Source organism: Cheilinus undulatus, linkage group 5 (genome assembly GCF_018320785.1).
Source record: "Cheilinus undulatus linkage group 5, ASM1832078v1, whole genome shotgun sequence".
NCBI classification, from domain to species: Eukaryota; Metazoa; Chordata; class Actinopteri; order Labriformes; family Labridae; genus Cheilinus; species Cheilinus undulatus.
Window position 1 is genome coordinate 5,867,672 of NC_054869.1, and position 20,506 is coordinate 5,888,177.

Below are 20,506 nucleotides of genomic sequence, written 5' to 3' on the forward strand. Positions count from 1 at the left end.
TATTGACAGCTCTAGTGCAGATCAGATCACATTTGATGACCAATTAATGCAGAAAAATAGTTTCAAAGGGTTCTCATTCTTCTTCTTGCCACTGTATTTTGATCTAGAAAATGTCCAGAGGTTGTGTCAGGTTATACACACCTAAGTGAAGTATTGTGTGACGATGTTCAGCACAGGAATGTGGATGCTAACCTGCAAAGAGGATTGAAGGCCGGCGGTGGTACCGTAAACCAATTTAGCACTGTTACGGTGTGATGTTTTTACCACTGCAGAGTGAAGTTGGTATACAGGAATGCTTTTGTTTGATTTTAGACTCGGCAGCTAAATGCAGTCAAATTTAACATTTTGTCGGGTGTGAAATTATACACGTAGGGCATGCATGTCAGAGAAAAATCAACCCCTCTGTTGTTTGAGTGTGAGGCGAGAGTGTGTTTCCTCTGCAAGGGCCAGATTGGTGTAAGCGATCCACTCATTTCTCTGGGTCCTCAGTCCGATCAACATCTTCACTTGAATGTATATCTGAAAGTGTGGGAGATGAAGCTGCTGTTCAACCTTCAAGAAGCAGAAAAACCTAATGTCTTGGCTTCAGGCTGAATGATCCCACATCAATGTAAGACCAGCACACCCGTAGGCGCACCAATAAAAAGTGGTCACATCAACTGAGATGCTACAAAGCTGTACTCTAATTATGTGAAACAGGCCCTAGCTACACTTCAAAGCAGAAAGCTTTTCCCCATATCTTCTACAGTATAAAGAGTAATGGCCTCTTTTTCAATAGCCCAATGTTTGTCCTTCAGGCATTCAAGCATGTTGCACGGTTAGTCAATACATGCTTTTACTGCTTTCAGAGTTGGCTTTAAACTTTTCTTTCTGGTCCTTGATTGTTGATCTTTTCATCTGTTTAGCTCTCGTTCTTCATCCTGCACATCTGCTCACTCTAAATAAGCGCTTTTTTCTTGCCACTGTTACTTTGCTTTATGTTGCTTAGTGCTGTGGTTATAATGGATCCATGTTGAAAATAGTACATCAAACATCTCCGTCTTAAATAACATCTGCTTGAAATGGTGCAACATGAATGTAGATTAGTTGATTGTCAACACCTGGAGCCGATTCATTATGCTGGGGTGGGAACCAAATCACATAAATTACTTGATGTACAATTTAACCGAATATTTACCATGAAATGAGGCGTGTCAAAAAACACTTTGCAAAAGTTCGAAAAAATAACATTATTAAAATAATAACATAAACAATCTATGCAACAGTTTACTGTTGGTTTCATATTTCAAATAACCTGGAATGCTGAATCTGGAAAACCACTGATAGACAGTGTTTGGAAAGGGCAGAGCCTTCGAAAATAAAACTCAGAGGATAATTGGATGAACATTCTGTCACATCTTTGTGGGCCAATCAGAGCAACAACACATGTGACGTCATATACCAAGGTGCACCACTACTGAGAAATAAACTCCAGAGAGAACTGCATTACATGAACCATGGCGACTGTAGACATGTCAGTACACAACTTTTTTCATTTTTGAAAAGAAAACAAGTCACTGCTGTTCTCTATTCTTCTTTAAAAAAAAAAAAAAAGTCAAGTTCTGATAAAACTGGCGCTTTAGCAGCATCCATGCTAATGTCTTCCACCATAATTGCACCAGTATCTTGTTGCTGCTTGCTTACGTCACGACCGAAAGTACTGCCCCTTGCCTCTGATTGGTCCTGTCCTGCTGGATTCACCAGTGAGAAACACGTAAACAGTCATATCCATCTTCTTTGCAAGGTTATGTTTCAAAGTGGTCAATTGTTAAATCAATATAGATATTTTAGTGCAGAAATTACACAAAAAAGGACCTAGGGGGGCCGCAGGGCCTCCAACTGAATAGCCTGGGTGTAGCGATTAGCTTGGATGTAGAAATATCATAGTGGGCGTTTTATCAGAACTGGACCACAATTCTTCATTAAACTCAAAGCAAAGAAATAATGCACTTCTCCTCACTGGCCTTGGCATGAGCTTCATCCACCAACAAGCTCCACTGGTCATAAACTATAGCAGCACCTGTCTGTCGAGCTCAGGTTACAATTGGGGTTGCACACGCCTACAACCTCATTCTATCTGGGCGCTATGATTGGCCCATAATGAATGTGACTGACAGAAAGTTCCTCCAATCACCATCTGAGAATTTTTTTTAAGTCTGCCAATCCCAAACGCTTTGTAGATGAATTTGAAATATATTCATGCAGAGGATATACAGACATGGATGAAAATATTGGCATCCCTGGAATTGTTCCAGAAAATACACCATTTCTCCCAGAAATTGTTGCAATTACAAACGTTTATGGTATACATATGTTTATTTCCTTTATTTGCATTGGAGCAACACAAAAAAAGCAGAAGGAAAAAGCCAAAACTGACATAATTTTACACAAAACTCAAAAATGGGCCGGACAAAATGATTGGCACCCTTTTAAAACTGTGAGTAAATCATTTTATTTCAAGCATGTGATGCACATTTAAACTCACCTGTGGCAGTCACAGGTGCTGGCAATCTAGAAATCACACCTGAAGCCAGTTAGAGTGTCTAAAAGTTGACTCAACCTTTGTGTTGTGTGCCTGTGTGTGTCACACCAAGCATGGAGAAGAGAAAGAAGAGCCCAGAATCATCTGAGGACTTAAGAAGCAAAATTGTGGAAAAATATGAACAATCTCAAGGTTTCAAGACCATCTCCAGAGATCTTGAAATTCCTTTGTCCACTGTGCGTAATATAATCAAGAAGTTTATAACCCATGGGACTGTGGCTAATCTACCTGGACGTGGACGGAAGAGAAAAATGGACAAAAGAATGCAACGCAGGATAGTTGGAATGGTGGATAAACATCCTCAGTCAACTTCCACACAAATTCAGGCTGTCCTGCAGACTCAGGGTGCAAAAATGTCAGCTCAGACCATACGTGGTCATCTGAATGAGATGAAGCGCTATGGCAGGAGACCGAGGAGAACACCACTGCTGACAAAAAGATATAAAAAAGCCAGACTGGAGTTTGCAAAAATGTACCTGAGTAAGCCTCAATCCTTCTGGGAGAACATTTTGTGGACAGATGAGACTAAGGTAGAGCTTTTTGGAAAAGCACGTCATTCTACTGTTTACAGAAAACAGAATGAGGCCTACATAGAAAAGAACACAGTACCTACAGTCAAACATGGTGGAGTTTCAAAGATGTTTTGGGGTTGTTTTGCTGCCTCTGGCACTGGGTGCCTTGACTGTGTGCAAGGAATCATGAAATCTGGAGACAATCAAAAAATTATCAGCTGCAATGTAGGGCCTAGTGTCAGAAAGCTGGGTCTGCGTCAGAGGTCATGGGTGTTCCAGCAGGTCAATGACCCCAAACATACCTCAAAAAGCACCAAGAAATGGTTGGAGACAAAGCGCTGGAGAGTTCTGAAGTGGCCAGCAATGAGTCCAGATCTAAATCCCATTGAACACCTATGAAGAGATCTCAAAAATGCTGTTGCAAGATGCACCCTTCAAATCTGAGAGACCTGGAGCAGTTTGCAAAAGAAGAGTGGTCCAAAATTCCAGTTGAGAGGTGTAAGAAGCTTGTTGATGGTTATAGGAAGTGATTGGTTTCGGTTATTTTTTCCCAAGGGTGTGCGACCAAATATTAAGGGCCAGATCAACTAAAGGTTTGTGTGTATTATAAACGTGTGCAAACTCATTGCACACGCAAAAAAAAGTACAAACTGATTTACAGTGCGCGCTAAGGGTTGCATCTTTCAAAGGTGCAAAATAGCGCAACTGCATCCAGTTAGTATGTCCGCTGCAATGAATATGCAATATGGGGCGTTTACATGCAATTATGCGTGTTCTGGGATGAGAAAATGTAAATATATTATTTTAGCACACGCAAAGCGATTTATCAAACCTGAAAGCAATTTTGCTTATAGAAACTGCGTCTATATTTAACACGTCTCGAAGGGAGGTGCAAACTGTTTGTGCAACTGTCGTATGCGTAATTGTGCACACATGGCTGTGGTTATTGTGGCAAGAAGGAGACATGAAACGATGAAAGAAGATGCAGAGAACACATTTTTCACCCTCGTGTGAACATTTTTGGAATGAATGAGGAAACAGTCATTAAAAGATATCGCCTATCCAGCCTTGCTATTTTGGAGCTGTAAGAGGAACTCAGAGCGGATTTGGAGCCAGCCACGAGGAGGAGTCACACGGTACCTGCAATGACAAAACTCCTTGCAAGTTTACTTTTTCTTTTTTGCATCTGGGTCATTCCAGCGTAGCTATCACAGCTGGGATCTCCCAATCCCGTTTTTCTGATGTTCTGTGTGAAGTTCTAACACTAACTTTTCTCAAGCTGGTGTTAAACACACAGAAGTGGTGATTTTTAAGGAAAATAGAAGACGTTTTAAAGTAAAGGATATATCAAAATGCAAAAAACAACAATTCTGAACAAATATAATCAATAAATCTCTCAAGAGAACCTAAAGAGTTTAAAGCGCTTCCCGTTTAATTCCCACCTCCCCAGAACATAAGCGCATGTCATGCGTAAACTTAAATGAACAGTAGGTCACAACAAAATTAAAGGTTTTATCTCAGTCTTTTTAATTTCATAATAAACTAAAAGTCCAAATGTAACGAAAACAGCAACCTCGTCCTTATCCAAGCTCTTTTAAGTGTCTTTCAAGTCTTTTTAAAATGTCTATGACTTACGGAAGTGCAAAGGCAAAAGTTTATAATCCACCAGTCTCCTCAGAAAAACCCCCCCACAATAAATCCACAGAGCAAAAACACCCAAAACACCCAAATCCAGGAAGCATAATCTAACAGGGAAAACTCTTTTTTCTTCTCCCCGACTCCCCGAGGGCTTCTTTGCTGCAGCTCATTTAAGTGTTTGGCTTCATCCATCAACTCCTCTAATTCTGTAAAGTTGAATTTCATTTTGCGCGTTCGGCTCTCATGCTGCAAACTGAAACACGCAAAATCCTCATTTAAATAGGCGTGTCTCCAACACGTTTGCGCCTCTTGTCTTTTGCACATTCACTCTTAGTAAATCACCACACGCATTGCACACACAAATCAGTACACACAAGGCGTGCCGGTAGTCGAGTGGTTAAGGCGCATGCCATATACGCAGGCGACCTGGGTTTGAATCTGGCCCGTGGCACTATTTCCTGCATGTCTCTCCCTGCTCTCTTCCCCATTTCCAACTCTATCCACTGTCCTATCCAATAAAGGCAAAAAGGCCAAAAATAAATCTTTAAAAAAAAAAATCAGTACACACAAATTGGGATCTTAGTAGATCTGGCCCTAAGTTTTTCCTGTTTTTTGTGTTGTTCCAATACACATAATAGAAATAAACATGTGTATACCTAAAACATTTGTAATTACACTAATTTCTGGGAGAAATGGTGTATTTTCTGGAAAAATTCCAGGGATGCCAACACTCTCGTCCAGGATACCTGGAGGGTCAGGTTAGGCTTTTCCACAGCCACTAAACCGCTGCATAGTGCTGAGCTTATAGTAGATTGATGTTGGATCTTATAACAGAGTAAATTCTAGGCGTGCCCTTTTCATAAAATGTCTTGTGGATAAGATAAGGTTATGAACAGGTAATTGGTATTTTAGTGCAGAGAGAGAGTGAGCTGGAGCTCACATAAACATGCAGGCAGTGTGGATCATGACAGGTAGATGCCTTAAGACAGGAGGAGCAAGTGCAGGATTCCAGACCTTGATTCCTCCACTGTGTCAGTGCTTTTTCATCCTTTTCTGATGGACACCTCATGTTCACACCGTCAGCACATTAGCTTATGGATGTGTGGCTGTCTGATAATGTTTGTGTTGTTGTGCACATAGCATTAAATAGCTCATGTGTTACTCTGCCTTTGGCACAAAAAAGGAAAGACGTTTGATGATTGGCTATTCATTGTTCATGGCTGAGCAGACTGAAATTCCCTCGGTTCCAATCCTCCTCCAACCTACCAGTGCATATCTACTCGACAGCAGAAGTAATTATATGGATTTTATGAAGCAACTATTGGCAAGGAAACACAATAACAAAGGAAGGAATTCAAATGAAAGGTTGGAACAATACAAGACCTCATGATTGACATGGCTGCTATGGGAGGAACAGGGCACATGCTGACAACACTAATTGGTCATGCAGGAAATGTCAATAAATGCCAATCCATACATAGCAAATGCTGCCAGCAACACAGAGAGGCTCATGTGTACTCCTGACAAAATTTGCCCTACAGAGCTCTCCCGCTGTCACAGGATCATTCTGGAGCCACAAAGCCAACACATCGTCTGCAGCTTTATCGCTATTTGGGATCTGAGTGCTTCCTGTCTGGCGGATTATTATTGTTGACAGAATCTGGTTCAAATTCAGTCAGAAACTCAAGGGTTTATTGTGCCTCTGCCCAAAGACATCTGTTTTTTCTGACTAACAGGGAAACAGAAATTTGAGGAGCTGCAGCAGAGCTATTCTATTCATCCATTTAGACCACTGATTACCTGCAGCACTTGAGATGTACTTAGCTCTTTTGTGGCCAGGTAGAGCTCTTTTAGGGCTTACTCTGAAAAGGTAAAACAGAACAAAAGGGAAATGTTGTCTTCAGAGAATAGTCTGCTGCTGGAGCATCACAGCAGTGCGTCCTTGCTGATGCTCCCCAACATTATATTTTTCTGATGAGCATCATGGGACGCATCATCATCATTAGCGTAACCTGACACTCCGGACTGTTTCATATATGCACTGCATGGATCACATCCATCTGGGAGAGCTCAGGTGTTTCATCACCTGAAACACTTGCTGCACCACCTGACGTTTGCAACTGATTTTATAGTAAACAGGCAAATACTTTGGCTTGTTCTTACTTTTGCTTTTGTTAGAAAGAGGACACATATACACTATATTGCCTAAAGTATTCACTCACCCATCCAAATAAGTGAAATCAAGTGTTCCAATCATTTCCATGGCCACAGGTGTATAAAATCAAGCATCTAGGCATGCGGACCGTTTCTGCAAACATTTGTGAAAGAATGGAGCTCAGTGAATTCCAGCGTGGTACTGTGATAGGATGCTAGCTGGGCAACAAGTCCAGTGCTGAAATTTCCTGGCTCCTAAATATTCCACAGTCAACTGTCAGTGGTATTATAACAAAGTGAAAGCGATTGGGAACCACAGCAACTCAGCCACCTTGTGGTAGAACATGTAAAATGAGGGAGGGGGGTCAGCAGATGCTGACGTACATAGCGCGGCGAGGTCGCCGTCTTTCTGCAGAGTCAATCACTACAGACCGAAGTACTGAGTTAAACAACACGCTTCAGCTAAACTAATTTCCAGAGAGCCGAATGCTAAAGACACTGCTAACCCAGATACAGCTCACGTTAGCTGGGCAGCGCAAGCAGGGAGGAACTGCCCCATCTAAACAACCCAAGACTGGATTTAATTCGCCGCCAGCTGCAGAGTGTGTCACTAAGGAAGCACTAAACAGACTGATAGCAAGGTATGCTGTTAAAGACACGCTTCTGATATAAGCTGTGTAGTCCGCTGTCTTCAGAAAAATAAGAGGAAAAGATAAGACGAGGGATAGGCCCGCCATGTAAAAAGATATTCAGAGAGCAGCCGGGATTTAATCTTTACTCTGTCAGTAGAGTAGCCTAGATCTATTTTAGACTTCTTAAACAGCGTTAAAATGCTTAAACACTGTCAAAAATTGAGAAACATTTCTGCTGAGTTTTATTGTTTCACCACTTTCCAACATAATGATAATGGCTACAATGTTATATAAAATTTGAGTTATTTCCTCTCACACTGTCATAACAACACAAATTAATGTGATGTGTACAATAATGAGGATTCAAGTGAAAAAAGTAACACCTGAGTTACTTTTCAAAGTAACTAATTACTTTTACAAAGCAGTAACTCAGTTAGTAACTCAGTTACTTTTTGCAAGCAGTAACTAGTAACTGTAACTAGTTACTATTTTTCAGTAACTTGCCCAACACTGCTTGCAGCCCACAAGGTCACTAAAAAACAAAGCTACTGGCTTATATGTTACTCAGCAGCACAACCAAAAGACTGACATGTAGATCGAGAGACAACCACTGATAAGTAGAGGGGACACTCATAAAGACAAAAAAACGAGTGACACAAACAAGTGAGACCGAATGACAGAAAGAAAAGCTTCTCAGGTAACAATATCATCGTAGAAATGTTTAAATTGTTCTTGCTTGTGTAAAAATGTTTAATGAATGTTAACTTATTTATTGCTAGTCATTTTACACACACACAAGGCTCTTTTGTCTTGTTGTGTGGGTTTTAGCTGATCCAAGTTCAGATATCAGTTAAACAAAAAAAAAAAAAAAGATGTACATGTAAGTTATTTATGCTACAAGCCCCTTTGTGTAATTTTGCTAAAACATAGAAATTAGGAGACCGACACAGTCAGACCTGAAGACAGGACAACAGAAAGGTGTGTAAAAAAAGAGTGAAACGACTGGGAACTTCAGTCACTGAGTTATGCGGAGTGACAACACAAAAAGACTGAAATGCATGATGAGACAAGGCAGGAGAGAGACAGATGTAGACTGAATGACAAAGAGGCTGACAGATGAAAGATTTTCAGCAAATAATGTGTAATTATTAATGTTTAAGTTCTTGTGTAGGCATGTTAAAATGTTTTTGATATTGTCATTCATATTTTTGTCAGATTTTGTCATTTTAAACTTGTAAGCCCATTTATCTTGAAATGTGTGGCTGGAACTATCTAAATTTATGTCAGTGAAATAATGTACATGCAGGATTTTCAAGCTACATGTCCATTTCAGTAACTCTAAACTGGGAAACTTGGAGATATTTAAAATGCACTTGTTTTTAATTAAGTTTGAGTGACTGCTACAGAGATTTTGTGATTTTCATGAGCAATAAAGCAAGGTTTCTGGTAAGTAAAAGCAACGTTTTGTATGACTTAATACATTTTTGTTGAAGACAGAAGGAGATGCCATGGATTGCATGGCAGTGAAGCACGATTTTTATGGTTGGCCTCACAAGAATTTCCAATAGAACAGACACACTTTATTTGTTTATTCAACAAGAATACATTTATTTATTTAAGTCAAACTATGTGTAAATAAAGGAAGATTATCACCGTTGGCCTAAAACGAATTTAAAGTAATACAGATACACAGTTTTATGTTTATTTAACAAGAATGTATTCATTTAGTCAAGGCAGAAACATATATAATTAATGCAAGACTTTACTTGTTGGCCCAACAAGAAAATCATAAATAGGAAAACAAACAAATCCATGTTGAAGGAACTTGTGTCCCAATTTGAAAATTCTAGTTTTGTCAACAACCCATAAAAAAGTTGAGAAAACTCAAAAATCTATCGCATCGAGTTGCCTTGATATTTTGAGTTTTCTGAGCTTTAATTTTTTTTTACATTGTGCACAGAGTCCTGACCTCAACCTGATAGAACACCTTTGGGATGAATTAGAGCGGAGACTGAGAGCCAGGCCTTCTCCTCCAACATCAGTGTGTGACCTCACTAATGCACTTCTGGAAGAATGGTCAAAAATTCCCATAAACACACTCCCAAACCTTGTGGAAAGCCTTCCAAGAAGCTGCAAAGGGTGGACCGACGTCATATTAAACCCAATGGATTAAGAATGGGATATCACTGAAGTTCATATGCGAGGCAAGGCAGGTGAGCAAATACTTTTGGCAATATAGTGTGTGTGTGTGGGTGTGTGTGTGTGTGTATATATATATATATATATATATATGTTAAAAAGTTGTAATATAATTAATTATTAGGGGGCCTTATTGGGGCCTTATAATCTATGATAGGCCACCCCCCTCCGCATGGGCTTTTAAATAATTCCAGTTTGTTCCACCCAACACACCAAGGCCCACACACCCACCCTTACACGGACAGACATTGAGTACACTCAGCTTCCAATGCTACAATATGCTTATTGTTCCTGTTCTTTTTCTCCCTTCCATTTGTGGTCTGAAGTGTCATCACATTTTCTTTGTTGTGTCTGTACATTCAGTCCTGTCTGAAGCGCCTCTCTCTCGTCTTGTACTTTTCTTCTTCACTTAATAAAGGGAAGAACTCCTCCAGCTTACAGGCTGCTCACACTTTGACAAAAACACTGAAATGTGTCTCCTGTATGAGATGACACATGGCACATGGTCTGAGTCACAAATAAATTAAATTAATGAAATGAAATAAAATGAACTTTGTGCCAGAAAGATTTATATTAGACTTATTTGGCATCAAACAAAAATGAGCATTTGAGAACAAAAAATGTGATCCAAGCAAAAACAAGTTCTCCTCAAGAACACAAATTCGAAATTACAAACAAAGTATTAGTCTTTAGATTTTGAACATCTGTCTTTGTGTTTAAAATTCCCGCTTTTTCCCTCTCAGTGATCAGACTTTTGCATTTGCGCTGTCTGATCCTTTTGCTAACGTTTCTTGAGTTTTTGCTAGCAGATCTGACACATATGTCACATGTGGGCGGGCTTTTCTGGGGGGTATCCCTATTGGTCGACAAGTTATTGAGTGAAAGCTCAGTCACTCCAGATGCTCTGAAGTTGGGAGTGTAGGAAGGCACAGCATCTGCAGCATTACTGAGCACACTCACAGCTGACAGGAGCAGGTCACTGCTTTTTAAAAATGTTCATACATTTTTTTATGAAAGTAGTGCTGTCTGTAACCTGCAGGACACATTCATTTTCTCAGCTATGTGTCTGTGTTTTTAGCTTTTTTTATATCAGAGTGGAGACACAGGCAAATGTGGGCTCACAGTAAATTGACGTGCTAAATCTTGCGTACGGAACTTTATCGGCAACCTCTTCTTTCTTTACTGAACATTTTTCCCTTCAACTTCAGTTTAGCTTCCTCGGCATCTACCAAAGATTCCATGAGCATTTAATTAATCCTAAATTCACACAAAGGGTACTGATTACCCAGGCCTACAGTAGGAAGGGGCCTTGAGAAGCATGCAATGAAATGTTATCTATTTTTTCTTAATAATTAGTGTCATTATTGAATCAAAAGCCACTAAATAAATCAGTCTACAGCCTGCAATTTGCATCAAATAGAGTAAAAAACAACACCTGCACTGAAAAATAATGTAAACAAGTTTAATGTAATCATAGTAAAACATTAATTATTGATGGGGAAATAAAGTTTCAAAAATACATTAAAATGCATAGAACATTTGTTGCTTGGCAAGCTGGTTAAGGGGGCCCTTTGTTATATTTTTCTGGGGGCCCAAAATCCCTAGCTACGCCCCTGGGCAGCCCTACACATGGGTCTGTATGTGACTGACTGACTGACTATACTTTCAGAGCAGTACAGAGTTGCGACAACAGAGAAGTAGCATCATCTAAGGATGTTTCTAAATAACAAGTATACCCAAAAAAGAATATGCAAGTTTAGAGTGTGCCCACTTCTGCAGGCACCAATCCACCACTATGCATGCAGCCATTTTTGGTCACAAACACCCTCAGTTTAAGAATTTCTTTTACACCAGCCGAGGGTTATAGACATACAAAGCTTCAAGCTGGAAGACAGTTTCATTTCCATTCGGGGCCGGCTATACGCAGGGGCAAGAGGGGGCAACGCCCCCTCAAACAAATGCCTTGCCCCCTCAAATCAAATCCGCCAAAAAGGGCACAAGCTTCCTCATCGCTCTCTCTCCCCTCCGCTCCGTGCTGTGGCACACAGCCGCCCGGCACAGGTGGCTGTATGGGATCTACTGTCTGCAGTCAGCATAGACCCTCCCCCCAGGAAACACCCAGCGCTTCTGTAACCTGTCAGTCACTCTGAGTATCCTGTCGAGATCAATGGAGGGAGCCGTGATGTGATTGGGAGAGAGCACGCGAGCAAGAGATGGTTGTGCATGCCGTGCCATGCGTGTTTTTATGTGCGTGCGTGTCTGCAAGAGAGCTAAACTCTCGGAGACCAATAAAGACGGCAAATTTTGTTATTTTTGGCGTTGGCTACGGCCCACAGTAGCCTGCACTGAGTTAGCGAAAGCTTTTACAAAGCTGGAAAACGTCCTGTTGTATAGGAAGAGTGGGGGTCCTGATAAAGTAAACAAAAGTGGAACGCTTCAGTATTATACATTATAGCTAGCAAAACATTCTGGTGAGAGGAGTTATGAATTAGCCTCATGTTATTGTACTGCACAGCTGCCACAACTGATGTAGACAGCTGTTATGATCAGATGTTTCTGTGCTCTTCATCAGTGTGTTAAAGGAGCAACCCCCAGCATCTAAAGGTGAGCTAATACAATCATGTCTGTCTCCTGTGAATTATAATATTTGTGATAAGTGTATTTATCTCTCTGAAAGTGGAGTGTGTGTTTAACCCTAACCAGTTGCTGTATCAATGATATGAAATACACAGATGAATTCTGTTATGTTGTTGAGCTTCATAAGATCTGCCGTTTTTTGAGGAATAGAGATGCAGGAGGTGGTCATGCACCTGAAATCAGTATGTTGTGATGGTTGGCTGTTGTTGTTTGTCATTAGAGGAGTTATTTTTGGTGTAATTAAGCTGTCAGTGGACTTTTATGGAGTTTTGTTCGTTCGTCAAAAGAAAAAGCACTAAATATTGATTATTGGGCTGTTTTTGTGCATTCTGGTGTTTTTTGACAAGTTTTGGGCTGGAAACTATCAGCTGTATCTGGCAACACTGATTGCGCAGTGAGCTGTATGGAGAGGCTTGGCTGGTTAGCATATACGGCTTGTCATACATAAGTGTGGTCTGAGGTTTGTCATTGTTAGGGTCTGTACTTGATGATAATACTGAAGGCCATTTGCACATCTGAGCGACTACATTAAAGTTGTGCTGTTGTGCATTTCATGAGAGAAGTTGTCAGTCTCATTTCTTATATAGCAGTGATTCCCAACCTGTGGGCCGCGGCCCCCTGGTGGGCCGCAGAGGTATTGCAAGTGGGCCGCCAAATCATTTCCAAAACAGTATGTTTTTTTTGGGGGGGGGGGGGGTGTAATTATATAAAAATAAAAATATACAGAATAGTGTTTATTGTTGAAACTCAGTTACATTTAAAAGGATATTAGAAATGTTCAAATATTCTTTTCATTATTTTGTTTTTCCTTCTAGTATTAGACATGTGACAAGCTAATGAGAGACAGGAACTTTTGTTGTTATCTAGAGGTTATTGTGTTGACAGCTTCTTGAAAACTGTAATACTGAAGGTGTTGCAACATGTTACAGATGATGTGTTAGCAACTGTGGAGCTTCCAACATGTTTCTCCTGTATTCAGTTCAGTCCTTTATGTTCAATCTTCAATTTAAAAAAGTGCTCTGAGAACGCATTATATGGCAGTGTTTCCCATACATTCATTTATTTGTGGCGGACCACTCTCTCTCCTGCACCTGCACCCATTCAGAAAAATCCTTTGCACATGCGCATCAGCGGCGAGAAGCAAGGGAGAGGAAGGTAAACACAGCAGCTGCGTGGCTAGTTAGCAGGGAGTTAGCTGACTTTAGAGACAGAAACAGCGCTGGATCTGCAGCGTTGAGCAGTCGTTCAACTTTGAAAAGGAAGAGGTCGAACTCAAGTAGTATTCGTTCAAATACGGCGCAAGATGACTCAGAGATAACGGCGAGAGTAACACAACACGTCACTAAAGACATGAGCCCAGTGTTGTTGAAAAGCCAGGATTTTAAAAATCTCATAAAGACACTTAACCCAGAATACGAGATTTGCCTGGGTGCAAACATTTTGCTGAAAACTCCCTGCCAGAGTCGTACATGTCAGAGAGAAGACGTCCAGCAGCGGAAAAATGTGATCCACATCTCCATAACAACGGAAACTTATCTCAGCCTTACAGTTCAAAACACTGACAAGGAGAAGTTAAAATGTTCCTGCCTCCAGACAAGCTTTTCCCCCATGATCACACAGGAGAGCTTCATGAATAAGGTCTAAAGATGCTCTCATCTCATGAACTTGTCAGAAACTGCTCCAGCATTCATCAGCACAGATAGCGGACTAATATAATCACAGCTGGGCCTGAATGGAGGACTAGACTTCAGGGTTTTGGTCTTCATGCATAATTGGTGAGTTTTGCTTCACCCTTAATGAGGAAAATAATTATTTTATAATCATCAGTAGTAAACATAACACAGAAAACATTTCAGGACTTTCCATACACTGTAAAAGACAGAGTATTTCATGATTTATGTATTTTTGATTTATTAGTGAAAGACTGAATGAAGTCCTTTTCAAAATAAAACAGCTAAATTTGACTTTATATTGATTTTTACTTTCTGCATATAATTTTATTAAAAATCCAATAGAACAGTCTATTTTTATCACCAAACTAGTGCCATTTGGGGCTGAATTTAATACAGCTGCTGAGAGGCCATTTCAAAATATATATTGTGTATCAGGATATGGGGTCAGAGGTGGGCCGTGAACATTTTTGAAACTTAAAAGTGGGCCCTGAGTTGGAAAAGGTTGGGAACCACTGTTATATAGCATAATGTGAGCATGTATAGATAGATACTTTATTATACATTCATACTGTCTTGTAATCCTGCCTGATTTTTCTCTCAAAATGCATCAGATTGATACTTTTAAATATGAAATATTCAAAATTTTCTTAGAGGGGTCGTATCCTTTTTCACCCCAACCCATTTGCATGCCTGCTACAGAAAACCCCACCCAGTCTCTAGTTCTGCATGCTGGTTTGATGATAATAATAATAATAATAATAATAATAATAGTAATAATAATAATAATCACAGTAATTTTTACAAAACTTTTACTCTCTTTTCATTCCCACTGCTTTCAGCAGCTCATAAAGAGCTTCGTGTGTGTTTCTGCATCCATTTTCTACAAACTCAAACTGATCACGACAGCGAAGCATAAAACACAATTTTGCCATTGGACTTAAAGTTTCCTTCAGTTCTGCACGATGCATCCATTTTTCAGAGCTTTTAAAAAAGGCAGTGCTGCTCCTGCCTGTACCAGTAGCAGTGATGCTGCTGGTACCTCACAGACAACAACAACAAAAAATATGCTGGAGCATGATGTGTACACATGCTGCCCCCTTCACATTTCTGCCTGCCCCCTCATGTATGCATGCCTAGAACCGGCCCTGTTTCTATTCATCCTTTCACTCATTAATAATCACTCAGTCATGGTCTCCCTTTTCCCTGCTCTGGTAATCAGCTGGTATTGGGGTCTATTCACTTAAATTCTGAGCCAGTCTCTTTCTTCCACAACCTTTCTCAACCCAATCATCCTGCAGCAGCCATATTTCTTAATCTGTTCTCCTCTCTTCTCCAGTCAGTAGTTTCACCCTCCTCCACCCCAGCCACCTCCATTACATCTCCCCAGTGTTCAGGTTCAGGTCCTCATTTTCCTACTCCTACAATCACCACCACCAGTGTCTAGACCGGATCGGGGCTATCCTATCCTGCTGTTGGCCTCACAGGGTTTCCCATCAATTTCTTGAAAAGAAAATTATTTTAAGATAACAAAGTTTCCATGTATTTTGCAGCTTCATTTTGCTCTAAAAACGCACAAGGTTGGTGCATTTCAATTCAACTTTCAATTCAACTTTATTTGTGTAGCACATTTCATACAGGTGTAAACTCAATGTGCTTTACAGAAGGTTAAAAACAAACAGAAAAAGCAATCAGCAATTCAAGCACCCCCCCCCCCCCCACACACACACACACACACATATATATATGCACATACAGTGATTAACAAATTTATTAGACCACCTGTCATAAAAACGAGAAAACATAAATAGGGAAGGAATCTTTCAAAAAACTTGTTTAAAACTGCAAAAGTGCTTTAATGCGGACTCTTTCATTTTCAGTGAGCTCTCCACGTTTTACCATTTTGAACGGAATGAGGAATTTCAAACTGAATTCACCTTTTCATACCCAAATTTGAGCTGGCTCACTGGGCCTCTTTGAGAAGTCAGAAATGAATCAAGCATAACATTCAACCACTAAAACTCATTTTTCTCTTCAGGAATGCAAGTAAATAACTATAATTTGACATATTAATCAAGAAATATTAATGTGATTTACTATTTTTAAAAGTTTTTTTGTACATCAGTAAATTTGAAAATTCATGGATAACAATAACAATGATATTTTAGCATTAAAAATATCATTTGGGTTAAAGAGCTTCGACATATTGGTGTATTAACCATTACAGAAACATAAAAAATGATTTTGGTAATTACCAGTGCTGTTAATTTAGGGCAGCTGTGGCATAAACCTTACTTTGGGTGGTGGTCTAATAAATTTGTTAAGCACTATACATGTACATGCATGGGTCTATTTTGTAAGGCAAAGTCACAGCTATTCTAAAATTGACTTCTGTCAGTCAGAGTTTTGATCTGAGTCTTTAAAAGTAGGAAAAATATTGATCTATATTGCAATGAGGACATTCTGTCAATTACAAAACAAATGGGATCTTTTTTAAATCTCATGCATCAAAATCAGTTTTGCTGTTCAGCTGTGGCACGTCTAATACTGTGTCCACTGATAAAGAAAATCTCATCTGGCATAAAGTATCTGGAAATTAAACTATATATGTTTTTTACCAAATAAAATCTGTCCCATTTGTCATGTAGATTGGCATTTGAAGGGTTAAATCAATTTAAATGATATTTATAAGCTAGTGAAAAGATCTGTCTTTTAAAGTAGAAAGAAAATATTGCTTTAAATGTCTTTTATTGCAGTTGTTACAGTTCAAGAGGAACTTTTTGTTCCTGGTGGTTAAATAGAGGACTAAACTGAATGGATGTTTTTCAGTCACTAATGATGCATGTCAGGTGTGAAATTAGCACAGTTAGAGCTGTGTGCCTGTAGGAGAGGGAAGGTGTGACGCCATAAGTGCCACATTAATGCGGTTATATTTAAACGAGCAGTGACAACACCGCTGTGTAACAGGTGGAATCCAGCTGTTATAACACCCACATGTACACCGTGTTCCAGTTATTATGCAAATTGTATTTTAGTGTCATAAACATTCAATGTTTTGTCTTTCAGTTAAACTCATGGATGGTGCTGTGTCTTAGGGCTCTTTTGATCTCTGAAATCAATCTCAGACACCTGTGATGACGATGATAATGTTGAAAAGAAGACAGAATAAGGCCCTGCCACACGGAGACAAGTGGACGGGGCAAAAGTTTCTTGTTGTATCAGCGTTTTATCTAACCTGACACGCAAGACGGAGTCTTTTCACACATCCATCTGGAAAACCTTCGATAGACAGCGTATGGGAAAGGGCAGAGCCTTTGAAAAAAACTCATAAGGTGATTGGATGAATGTTCTGTCTGTCACATCTTTAGGGTCCAATCAGAGCAACAAAACATGATGTTGTCGCCGCTGCCAAAGAGTAAACTCCATAGAGCACAGCATAACGCGAACCATGGCGACTGTAGACATGTCAGTACATGACTTCTGTCGTTTTTGAATAGAAAACAACTCACTGCTGTTCTTTGTTCTTCTTTTAATAAAGAAATTTCGTCAAGTTCTGATAAAACTGGTGCTTTAGCAGCATCCACGCTAATGTCTTCCACCATAACTGCACAAGCCTCTTAATGCTGCTTGCTTATCTCACGACTCCACTGCGTCTAAAAGTACTGCCCCTCATTGCTGATTGGTCCTGTCACTTTCTAACCGGGCCCAAACAGTTCAGATGGGAGTTTTGCAAGATGGATTCGCCAGTGAGAAACACAGAAATGGGCGTATCCATCTGCTTTGCAAGGTTATGTTTCATCCATATGGAAAAAGTGTTTTGGGAGGCTGTAAACACTACTTTTTGAAACCGGGTCTCAGAGTGAACAAATCTGTAAAACACCGTTACGTCTCTGTGTGGACAGCCTTTCTTGAAAGACATATATCACCCATAGCATAGCACACTTATCCCGCATGCGTGGGTCAAGCCAAAACAACTATCGCGGACTACAGGGTTGTGTTCATGCTGCAGAAGTTACTGAGCTTATTATGGCTTTTACAGCAAAATCTGATTCTCCTTTACCACCACCAAGAACAGCAGACACCAGATGTTCTTAAATCCACCGCGGAGAACAATCAGAGGCAACCAGGAGAAAGTTTTGGGCAGTTTCCTGTAATCTTCTTCTCTCTTTTGGTGCATTTCTGTGGCAGCGGTACAGCACCATTTACAGGCTTGGCATATGCACTACATCGTCTTCAGTCATTTTCATTGGTTGCATGCTTACGCAGACATTTCCTGAAACAAAATATCTCGTTTTCGTCTCCATTTGGACAGGGCCTTAGACATAGCCTGTTTGACGTCAGTTTGATTACAATACGTGGACTCAGACGTCTTTTGAGGCCAATCCTTGGCGGCTTCTATATTGAAATCGCTGTCTGAACCGAACTTTGGATCAACCTAATGGCAGACAAGAGCCGCCCACTGAGCTTGACTATCTACTGTCACTATCTGGTTGACAGATAGGTAGCGTCTGCTAGTCAAGCTATCTGACAATCAAATGGGATGCGCCAATCGCCAATGGCATCATTAGGTAAGGGGAGTCTGCAAGACTTCTCTAGAATAATTTGAGCACTAAACATTTATTTCCCTGTATTCTGATCTTTTTTATGTTGACCATTTTTTGCATTTTCTACACCATTTTAAAAGTATGATTATGCCTTCAATCTATTTTGGTGCTCAGTTATATGAAACATGTAGACTACAAGTAGAAGTCCTACAGCTGCAGCTGTATACAAATAGCTGACTTGAGTCTTGAGTTTCTCCTCATGTAGCTCTCTCTGTCCCTCATGGATCGTCTGATGATCAGCTGGGAAAAGTTTATACAGGTAAAAAGCCCTGACGTTTTGGAATCTGCTCATGGCTCTGCCAGTGTTTAAGTCAAAAATTCATCCACCTCATGAGTAGCTAATTAAGCCAAAGCCCGCCATTGTGTCTTCACAAACTAGGCACAGCAAACTCAAAAATAATCAGGTGAAAAAAGATGTGAAGGCTCACAGTGTATGCCTGGCTATAGATTAAATGCCAGTAGCAAAAGTTTTTTAAAATGCCCCAGTTTTACAACAATTCACACCGTGTGTGGATGGATGAATGGATGGATGATGGATGGATGATGGATGGATGGATGGATAGGTGGATGGATGGATGGATGGATACATTGATGGATAGATGGGTGGATGGATGAATGGATGGATGGGTGGATAGATGATGGGTGGATGGATGAATGGATGGGTGGATGGATGGATGATGGGTGGATGGGTGGATGGATGGATGGGTGGGTGGATGGATGGGTGAATGGATGGATGATGGATGGGTGGATGGATGGATAGGTGGATGGACAGATGGATGGGTGGGTGGATGGATGGACAGATGGATGGGTGGGTGGATGGATGGACAGATGGATGGGTGGGTGGATGGATGGATGGATAGGTGGATGGACAGATGGATGGATGGAGGGATGGATGGATGGATGGATGGATGGGTGGATGGATGGGTGGGTGGATGGATGGGTGAATGGATGGATGATGGATGGGTGGATGGATGGATGGATAGGTGGATGGATGGATGGATGGATGGGTGGATGGATGGATGCATGGATGCGTTGGAGGGATGGATGGGTGGGTGGATGGATGATGGATGGATGGATGGATGGGTGGATGGATGGATACATTGATGGATGGATGGGTGGGTGGATGGATGGATGGATAGGTGGATGGACAGATGGATGGGTGGTGGATGGATGGGTGGATGGATGGATGGATGATGGATGGGTGGATGGATGGATGGACAGATGGATGGGTGGGTGGATGGATGGATGGATGGGTGGATGGATGGATGGATGGATAGATAGGTGGATGTATAGGTGGGTGGATGGATGGATAGATAGGTGGATGGATGGGTGGATGGATGGATACATTGGTGGATGGATGGATGGGTGGATGGATGGGTGGGTGGATGGATGGGTAGATGGATGGATGGATGGATGGATGGATAGATCGGTGGATGTATAGTTGGGTGGATGGATGGATAGATAGGTGGATGGATGGGTGGATGGATGGATACATTGGTGGATGGATGGATGGGTGGATGGATGGGTGGGTGGATGGATGGACAGATGGATGGGTGGGTGGATGGATGGATGGATGGATGGATGGGTGGATGGATGCATTGATGGATGGATGGATGGATGGGTGGATCGGCAGATGCACAACAGCTACTGTATGTTGATCAACCGCAGACGTGGCATCTATGTCTCCGTATCTGTGTAAACTCACAATACAATGGATGACATTACAACCAGCAGTGCACTTCAACTCTTTGACTGGAGAGGAACACACCGCTGTGCCAGCGACATGCCAGGGAGTCAGGCATTGGGCTAGTGATGTACGGATCGATACTGAAGTATTGATCCCTCCGATACCAGAGACTTAGGTTTTAGAATCGATTCT